The following is an 11,567-nucleotide window of genomic DNA, read 5'->3' as shown; positions in this document are numbered from 1 at the left end:
AGGTCCATGTTTTGGTAGAGCCCCTATATAAAGGTACCTCCCGATTTTCTGTATTTTGTGGATTTTAATTACATTTCTTGGCCGAACTATCTGTAATTTCAGGTTTGGGGTTCCCAGTGGTTCTCAAAGTATATCCACTAAAAACAGTCAAGGTCCATGTTTGAGGTTTCTAGTAATCACAAAATATCTCCACCAAAAACTGTCAACATAGGTCCATGTTTAGGTATAACCCCCTATATAACTGTACCTCCCGATTTTCACTTTGATATAGGCCCATTAACGTTCCTTACAGATTGAATAAATTTTTTATGTTTTTTACCTTATTTAGGTATCAGAGGTAACAAAATATCTTCGTCTAAAATTGTGGACTGGAAAGAATATAATTATCCCGTTTTAGTTCAGAATATTTTATGGTGAAGGGTATAAAAAGTTCGGCCGGGCCGAACTTAACGCTTTTTTACTTATTTTTTCTGACTTCTCTATTTAATGTGATCTCCCGAATTTTACTTGCACTGCAAATTCGGTATTAGATACAATGGCTCTGGTAACATGGACAGAGCTATTCTATTAGTTGCCGTTCTTTGTGTGTTTCGGATGCTTGAAGTCTTGTCACACTAACACGCGACTGTTGTCGATTACTTGGTCACCCTATATTTAATTTCGACGTAAATAACATAGTCAAATTAATATCACAAACTTATTAACGATTAATAAGTATTTACCTACTTATGTCGCCGATAAAGAATATTTGTCAGATAATTCGACCAAAAAAACTCCAGTACCTCCAATTTCTTGTTTTTTTTTTCAATTTTGAATATCATCCTTTTTTCGAATGACATACATACAGTGTACCAACAGTACCAATGTACATATGTATGTTTGTATGTATGTATTTGGCCGTTTGTAATTGCCTTTTTTGTATCATGACAGAATCTTAACAGTATCAAAATATACCTGGTACAGCTTAAATATTATACCGCATACATCGGAAGATTATCTTTCGAAGATGTTTTTACCTACGGTTTAAAAGTATACATATATGCCACAACTTCACTTCCAATGAAATTACCTCGGAGCTCTTGATGTTTCAATTAACCCACCAATTTTGTGGATTTGTACCTTTTTCCTCAAAACTGTGGAAACCACTTTTGGCATTATAATCTTAGTCTTTTCAATCGGTATCTGACCGAACTCACCATTAATCTTTACAAACTCTAAACTAAGCCCTGTTAAAAATGTTTCGCTGTTATTTCCTAAAAAGACGCTTGAAAATAAATGTAAATCGATTTGATTGTGAATAAAAAATTCTACACAACTTTCAAAAATTGACAAATGCGTACAATGGACCCTCACAGTAGGTGCAAATACAATTTTCGCCAAAAACTGTCCAAATAAGTGCCAAGATTTACTCCAAACGCGAAGCTCGATAGAAATTTGTGGAAAAATTGACTTTATTGAAAAAATATTTTTACAAATTTTTCGGAAATTTTCGCGATTTTTTTAGGTTTTATCCTTTTCTGCCATGAGACCATTCCGAATTGGTGCGAATTGTCAAAATCTGTTCAGCCGTTCTTGAGTTATAAGCGTAGTAACTAACATCATCCTTTTTTATATATATAGATAAAATATAAAATATAAAATATAAAATATAAAATATAAAATATAAAATATAAAATATAAAATATAAAATATAAAATATAAAATATAAAATATAAAATATAAAAATATAAAATATAAAATATAAAATATAAAATATAAAATATAAAATATAAAATATAAAATATAAAATATAAAATATAAAATATAAAATATAAAATATAAAATATAAAATATAAAATATAAAATATAAAATATAAAATATAAAATATAAAATATAAAATATAAAATATAAAATATAAAATATAAAATATAAAATATAAAATATAAAATATAAAATATAAAATATAAAATATAAAATATAAAATATAAAATATAAAATATAAAATATAAAATATAAAATATAAAATATAAAATATAAAATATAAAATATAAAATATAAAATATAAAATATAAAATATAAAATATAAAATATAAAATATAAAATATAAAATATAAAATATAAAATATAAAATATAAAATATAAAATATAAAATATAAAATATAAAATATAAAATATAAAATATAAAATATAAAATATAAAATATAAAATATAAAATATAAAATATAAAATATAAAATATAAAATATAAAATATAAAATATAAAATATAAAATATAAAATATAAAATATAAAATATAAAATATAAAATATAAAATATAAAATATAAAATATAAAATATAAAATATAAAATATAAAATATAAAATATAAAATATAAAATATAAAATATAAAATATAAAATATAAAATATAAAATATAAAATATAAAATATAAAATATAAAATATAAAATATAAAATATAAAATATAAAATATAAAATATAAAATATAAAATATAAAATATAAAATATAAAATATAAAATATAAAATATAAAATATAAAATATAAAATATAAAATATAAAATATAAAATATAAAATATAAAATATAAAATATAAAATATAAAATATAAAATATAAAATATAAAATATAAAATATAAAATATAAAATATAAAATATAAAATATAAAATATAAAATATAAAATATAAAATATAAAATATAAAATATAAAATATAAAATATAAAATATAAAATATAAAATATAAAATATAAAATATAAAATATAAAATATAAAATATAAAATATAAAATATAAAATATAAAATATAAAATATAAAATATAAAATATAAAATATAAAATATAAAATATAAAATATAAAATATAAAATATAAAATATAAAATATAAAATATAAAATATAAAATATAAAATATAAAATATAAAATATAAAATATAAAATATAAAATATAAAATATAAAATATAAAATATAAAATATAAAATATAAAATATAAAATATAAAATATAAAATATAAAATATAAAATATAAAATATAAAATATAAAATATAAAATATAAAATATAAAATATAAAATATAAAATATAAAATATAAAATATAAAATATAAAATATAAAATATAAAATATAAAATATAAAATATAAAATATAAAATATAAAATATAAAATATAAAATATAAAATATAAAATATAAAATATAAAATATAAAATATAAAATATAAAATATAAAATATAAAATATAAAATATAAAATATAAAATATAAAATATAAAATATAAAATATAAAATATAAAATATAAAATATAAAATATAAAATATAAAATATAAAATATAAAATATAAAATATAAAATATAAAATTATAAAATATAAAATATAAAATATAAAATATAAAATATAAAATATAAAATATAAAATATAAAATATAAAATATAAAATATAAAATATAAAATATAAAATATAAAATATAAAATATAAAATATAAAATATAAAATATAAAATATAAAATATAAAATATAAAATATAAAATATAAAATATAAAATATAAAATATAAAATATAAATATAAAATATAAAATATAAAATATAAAATATAAAATATAAAATATAAAATATAAAATATAAAATATAAAATATAAAATATAAAATATAAAATATAAAATATAAAATATAAAATATAAAATATAAAATATAAAATATAAAATATAAAATATAAAATATAAAATATAAAATATAAAATATAAAATATAAAAATATAAAATATAAAATATAAAATATAAATATAAAATATAAAATATAAAATATAAATATAAATATAAAATATAAAATATAAAATATAAAAATATAAAATATAAAATATAAAATATAAAATATAAAAATATAAAATATAAAATATAAAATATAAAAATATAAAATATAAAAATATAAAATATAAAATATAAAATATAAAATATAAAAATATAAAATATAAAATATAAAATATAAAATATAAAATATAAAATATAAAATATAAAATATAAAATATAAAATATAAAATATAAAATATAAAATATAAAATATAAAATATAAAATATAAAATATAAAATATAAAATATAAAATATAAAATATAAAATATAAAATATAAAATATAAAATATAAAATATAAATATAAAATATAAAATATAAAATATAAAATATAAATATAAAATATAAAATATAAAATATAAAATATAAAATATAAAATATAAAATATAAAATATAAAATATAAAATATAAAATATAAAATATAAAATATAAAATATAAAATATAAAATATAAAATATAAAATATAAAATATAAAATATAAAATATAAAATATAAAATATAAAATATAAAATATAAAATATAAAATATAAAATATAAAATATAAAATATAAAATATAAAATATAAAATATAAAATATAAAATATAAAATATAAAATATAAAATATAAAATATAAAATATAAAATATAAAATATAAAATATAAAATAAAATATAAAATATAAAATATAAAATATAAAATATAAATATAAAATATAAAATATAAAATATAAAATATAAATATAAAATATAAAATATAAAATATAAAATATAAAATATAAAATATAAAATATAAATATAAAATATAAAATATAAAATATAAAATATAAAATATAAAATATAAAATATAAAATATAAAATATAAAATATAAAATATAAAATATAAAATATAAAATATAAAATATAAATATAAAATATAAAATATAAAATATAAAATATAAAATATAAAATATAAAATATAAAATATAAAATATAAAATATAAAATATAAAATATAAAATATAAAATATAAAATATAAAATATAAAATATAAAATATAAAATATAAAATATAAAATATAAAATATAAAATATAAAATATAAAATATAAAATATAAAATATAAAATATAAAATATAAAATATAAAATATAAAATATAAAATATAAAATATAAAATATAAAATATAAAATATAAAATATAAAATATAAAATATAAAATATAAAATATAAAATATAAAATATAAAATAAAATATAAAATATAAAATATAAAATATAAAATATAAAATATAAAATATAAAATATAAAATATAAAATATAAAATATAAAATATAAAATATAAAATATAAAATATAAAATATAAAATATAAATATAAAATATAAAATATAAAATATAAAATATAAAATATAAAATATAAAATATAAAATATAAAATATAAAATATAAAATATAAAATATAAAATATAAAATATAAAATATAAAATATAAAATATAAAATATAAAATATAAAATATAAAATATAAAATATAAAATATAAAATATAAAATATAAAATATAAAATATAAAATATAAAATATAAAATATAAAATATAAAATATAAAATATAAAATATAAAATATAAAATATAAAATATAAAATATAAAATATAAAATATAAAATATAAAATATAAAATATAAAATATAAATATAAAATATAAAATATAAAATATAAAATATAAAATATAAAATATAAAATATAAAATATAAAATATAAAATATAAAATATAAAATATAAAATATAAAATATAAAATATAAAATATTATAAAATATAAAATATAAAATATAAAATATAAAATATAAAATATAAAATATAAAAACGCTATCTCAATAAAAAAACGCCACAATGCTTCAAATTGAAGACACTGGCACGACGTGTGTTGTTTTTGCTGTAAAGCAGACCAACCAAATTTTGGTGTGTGCATTCGTTAAAATTCGACGACACATACTAGTGGAAGAGATTTGAATTGTTTTCGCAGACACTTTCGTCGGAGTTGTGTGAGGTTGCCAAGGAAAAACTTCTCATTGAACTTTTTTCTTTGCTTACCTTTATACTTCGAGCTGACGATTGATGTTTGGGTATGAAAAGTTTCTTGTTGAAGAAGTTATTGAAAAATAACTTCGGTGGAGAATATCCACAAACAAGAAACAAGGGAACTGATGAGATCCAGTGGCGTGGATCGAAACTATAGTATTCCCTGCCTTACCCCTTGGCGAACAATGCCAAATCTTTTCCACTAATAAACTAGTTGTTTTAAAATATTAAAACAACAACAATGGGATTAAGCCAGACTATCTTGAAAAAAAAACAAAATTGCAAACGCTATCTCAATAAAAAAACGCCACAATGCTTCAAATTGAAGACACTGGCACGACGTGTGTTGTTTTTGCTGTAAAGCAGACCAACCAAATTTTGGTGTGTGCATTCGTTAAAATTCGACGACACATACTAGTGGAAGAGATTTGAATTGTTTCGCAGACACTTTCGTCGGAGTTGTGTGAGGTTGCCAAGGAAAAACTTCTCATTGAACTTTTTTCTTTGCTTACCTTTATACTTCGAGCTGACGATTGATGTTTGGGTATGAAAAGTTTCTTGTTGAAGAAGTTATTGAAAAATAACTTCGGTGGAGAATATCCACAAACAAGAAACAAGGGAACTGATGAGATCCAGTGGCGTGGATCGAAACTATAGTATTCCCTGCCTTACCCCTTGGCGAACAATGCCAAATCTTTTTCACTAATAAACTAGTTGTTTTAAAATATTAAAACAACAACAATGGGATTAAGCCAGACTATCTTGAAAAAAAAAACAAAAAAACAAAATATAAAATATAAAATATAAAATATAAAATATAAAATATAAAATATAAAATATAAAATATAAAATATAAAATATAAAATATAAAATATAAAATATAAAATATAAAATATAAAATATAAAATATAAAATATAAAATATAAAATATAAAATATAAAATATAAATATAAAATATAAAATATAAAATATAAAATATAAAATATAAAATATAAAATATAAAATATAAAATATAAAATATAAAATATAAAATATAAAATATAAAATATAAAATATAAAATATAAAATATAAAATATAAAATATAAAATATAAAATATAAAATATAAAATATAAAATATAAAATATAAAATATAAAATATAAAATATAAAATATAAAATATAAAATATAAAATATAAAATATAAAATATAAAATATAAAATATAAAATATAAAATATAAAATATAAAATATAAAATTTTGATTTTTCAAAATAGTCTGGCTTAATCCCTTTTGTTGTTTTAATATTTAAAACAACAAGTTTATTAGTGGAGAAGGTTTGGCATTGTTCGCCAGGGGGTAAGGCAAGGAAGACTAGTTTCGATCCACGCCACTGGATCTCATCAGTTCCCTTTGTTTCTTGTTTGTGGATATTCTCCACCGAAGTTATTTTTCAATAACTTCTTCAACAAGGAACTTTTTATACCCAAACTTCAATCGTCAGCTCGAAGTATAAACGTAAACAAAGAAACCCCTTCAATGAGAAGTTTCTTTGTTTACGTTTATACTTCGAGCTGACGGATTGAAGTTTGGGTATAAAAAGTTCCTTGTTGAAGAAGTTATTGAAAAATAACTTCGTGGAGAATATCCACAAACAAGAAACAAAGGGAACTGATGAGATCCAGTGGCGTGGATCGAAACTAGTCTTCCTTGCCTTACCCCCTGGCGAACAATGCCAAACCTTCTCCACTAATAAACTTGTTGTTTTAAATATTAAAACAACAAAAGGGATTAAGCCAGACTATTTTGAAAAATCAAAATTGTAACAGCTATCCCAATTAAATAAACGCCACCAATGTTCTATTTGAGAAACACTGGCACGGTTTTGTGTGTTGTTGGTATATAAGCTACCAAACAGCATTTGGGTATGTGCATTTGTTGAAAAATCAACGACACATACGAGTGGAAGAAGGTTTGCTTTGTTTCGTAAACACTTTCGTCGGAGTTGTGTTAGGTTACCAAAGAAAAACTTCTCATTGAAGGGGTTTCTTTGTTTACGTTTATACTTCGAGCTGACGATTGAAGTTTGGGTATAAAAAGTTCCTTGTTGAAGAAGTTATTGAAAAATAACTTCGGTGGAGAATATCCACAAACAAGAAACAAAGGGAACTGATGAGATCCAGTGGCGTGGATCGAAACTAGTCTTCCTTGCCTTACCCCCTGGCGAACAATGCCAAACCTTCTCCACTAATAAACTTGTTGTTTTAAATATTAAAACAACAAAAGGGATTAAGCCAGACTATTTTGAAAAATCAAAATTGTAACAGCTATCCCAATTAAATAAACGCCACCAATGTTCTATTTGAGAAACACTGGCACGGTTTTGTGTGTTGTTGGTATATAAGCTACCAAACAGCATTTGGGTATGTGCATTTGTTGAAAAATCAACGACACATACGAGTGGAAGAAGGTTTGCTTTGTTTCGTAAACACTTTCGTCGGAGTTGTGTTAGGTTACCAAAGAAAAACTTCTCATTGAAGGGGTTTCTTTGTTTACGTTTATACTTCGAGCTGACGATTGAAGTTTGGGTATAAAAAGTTCCTTGTTGAAGAAGTTATTGAAAAATAACTTCGGTGGAGAATATCCACAAACAAGAAACAAAGGGAACTGATGAGATCCAGTGGCGTGGATCGAAACTAGTCTTCCTTGCCTTACCCCCTGGCGAACAATGCCAAACCTTCTCCACTAATAAACTTGTTGTTTTAAATATTAAAACAACAAAAGGGATTAAGCCAGACTATTTTGAAAAATCAAAATTGTAACAGCTATCCCAATTAAATAAACGCCACCAATGTTCTATTTGAGAAACACTGGCACGGTTTTGTGTGTTGTTGGTATATAAGCTACCAAACAGCATTTGGGTATGTGCATTTGTTGAAAAATCAACGACACATACGAGTGGAAGAAGGTTTGCTTTGTTTCGTAAACACTTTCGTCGGAGTTGTGTTAGGTTACCAAAGAAAAACTTCTCATTGAAGGGGTTTCTTTGTTTACGTTTATACTTCGAGCTGACGATTGAAGTTTGGGTATAAAAAGTTCCTTGTTGAAGAAGTTATTGAAAAATAACTTCGGTGGAGAATATCCACAAACAAGAAACAAAGGGAACTGATGAGATCCAGTGGCGTGGATCGAAACTAGTCTTCCTTGCCTTACCCCCTGGCGAACAATGCCAAACCTTCTCCACTAATAAACTTGTTGTTTTAAATATTAAAACAACAAATGGGATTAAGCCAGACTATTTTGAAAAATCAAAATTGTAACAGCTATCCCAATTAAATAAACGCCACCAATGTTCTATAAAATATAAAATATAAAAATATAAAATATAAAATATAAAATATAAAATATAAAATATAAAATATAAAATATAAATATAAAATATAAAATATAAAATATAAAATATAAAATATAAAATATAAAATATAAAATATAAAATATAAAATATAAAATATAAAATATAAAATATAAAATATAAAATATAAATATAAAATATAAAATATAAATATAAAATATAAAATATAAAATATAAAATATAAAATATAAAATATAAAATATAAAATATAAAATATAAAATATAAAATATAAAATATAAAATATAAATATAAAATATAAAATATAAAATATAAAATATAAAATATAAAATATAAAATATAAAATATAAAATATAAAATATAAAATATAAAATATATAAAATATAAATATAAAATATAAAATATAAAATATAAAATATAAAATATAAAATATAAAATATAAAATATAAAATATAAAATATAAAATATAAAATATAAAATATAAAATATAAAATATAAAATATAAAATATAAAATATAAAATATAAAATATAAAATATAAAATATAAAATATAAAATATAAAATATAAAATATAAAATATAAAATATAAAATATAAAATATAAAATATAAAATATAAAATATAAAATATAAAATATAAATATAAAATATAAAATATAAAATATAAAATATAAAATATAAAATATAAAATATAAAATATAAAATATAAAATATAAAATATAAAATATAAAATATAAAATATAAAATATAAAATATAAAATATAAAATATAAAATATAAAATATAAAATATAAAATATAAAATATAAAATATAAAATATAAAATATAAAATATAAAATATAAAATATAAAATATAAAATATAAAATATAAAATATAAAATATAAAATATAAAATATAAAATATAAAAATAAAATATAAAATATAAAATATAAAATATAAAATATAAAATATAAAATATGAAATATAAAATATAAAATATAAAATATAAAATATAAAATATAAAATATAAAATATAAAATATAAAATATAAAATATAAAATATATAAAATATAAAATAAAATATAAAATATAAAATATAAATATAAAATATAAAATATAAAATATAAAATATAAAATATAAAATATAAAATATAAATATAAAATATAAAATATAAATATAAAATATAAAATATAAAATATAAAATATAAAATATAAAATATAAAATATAAAATATAAAATATAAAATATAAAATATAAAATATAAAATATAAAAATATAAAATATAAAATATAAAATATAAAATATAAAATATAAAATATAAAATATAAAATATAAAATATAAAATATAAAATATAAAATATAAAATATAAAATATAAAATATAAAATATAAAATATAAAATATAAAATATAAAATATAAAATATAAAATATAAAATATAAAATATAAAATATAAAATATAAAATATAAAATATAAAATATAAAATATAAAATATAAAATATAAAATATAAAATATAAAATATAAAATATAAAATATAAAATATAAAATATAAAATATAAAATATAAAATATAAAATATAAAATATAAAATATAAAATATAAATATAAAATATAAAATATAAAATATAAAATATAAAATATAAAATAATAAAATATAAAATATAAAATATAAAATATAAAATATAAAATATAAAATATAAAATATAAAATATAAATATAAAATATAAAATATAAAATATAAAATATAAAATATAAAATATAAAATATAAAATATAAAATATAAAATATAAAATATAAAATATAAAATATAAAATATAAAATATAAAATATAAAATATAAAATATAAAATAAAATAAAAATATATAAAATAAAATATAAAATTAAAATATAAAATATAAAATATAAAAATAAAATATAAAATATAAAATATAAAATATAAATATAAAATATAAAATATAAAATATAAAATAAAATATAAAATATAAAATATAAAATAAAATAAAATATAAAATATAAAATATAAAATATAAAATATAAAATATAAAATATAAAATATAAAATATAAAATATAAATAAAATATAAAATATAAAATATAAAATATAAAATATAAAATATAAAATATAAAATATAAAATATAAAAATATAAAATATAAAATATAAAATATAAAATATAAAATATAAAATATAAAATATAAAATATAAAATATAAAATATAAATATAAAATAAAAATATAAAATATAAAATATAAAATATAAAATATAAAATATAAAATATAAAATATAAAATATAAAATATAAAATATAAAATATAAAATATAAAATATAAAATATAAAAATAAAAATATAAAATATAAAATATAAAATATAAAAATATAATATAAAATATAAAATATAAAATATAAAATATAAAATAT

Source organism: Musca autumnalis, unplaced genomic scaffold (genome assembly GCF_047663935.1).
Source record: "Musca autumnalis isolate F117 unplaced genomic scaffold, ASM4766393v1 scaffold_243, whole genome shotgun sequence".
Classification (NCBI taxonomy): Eukaryota; Metazoa; Arthropoda; class Insecta; order Diptera; family Muscidae; genus Musca; species Musca autumnalis.
This window is presented reverse-complemented; position numbering follows the sequence as displayed.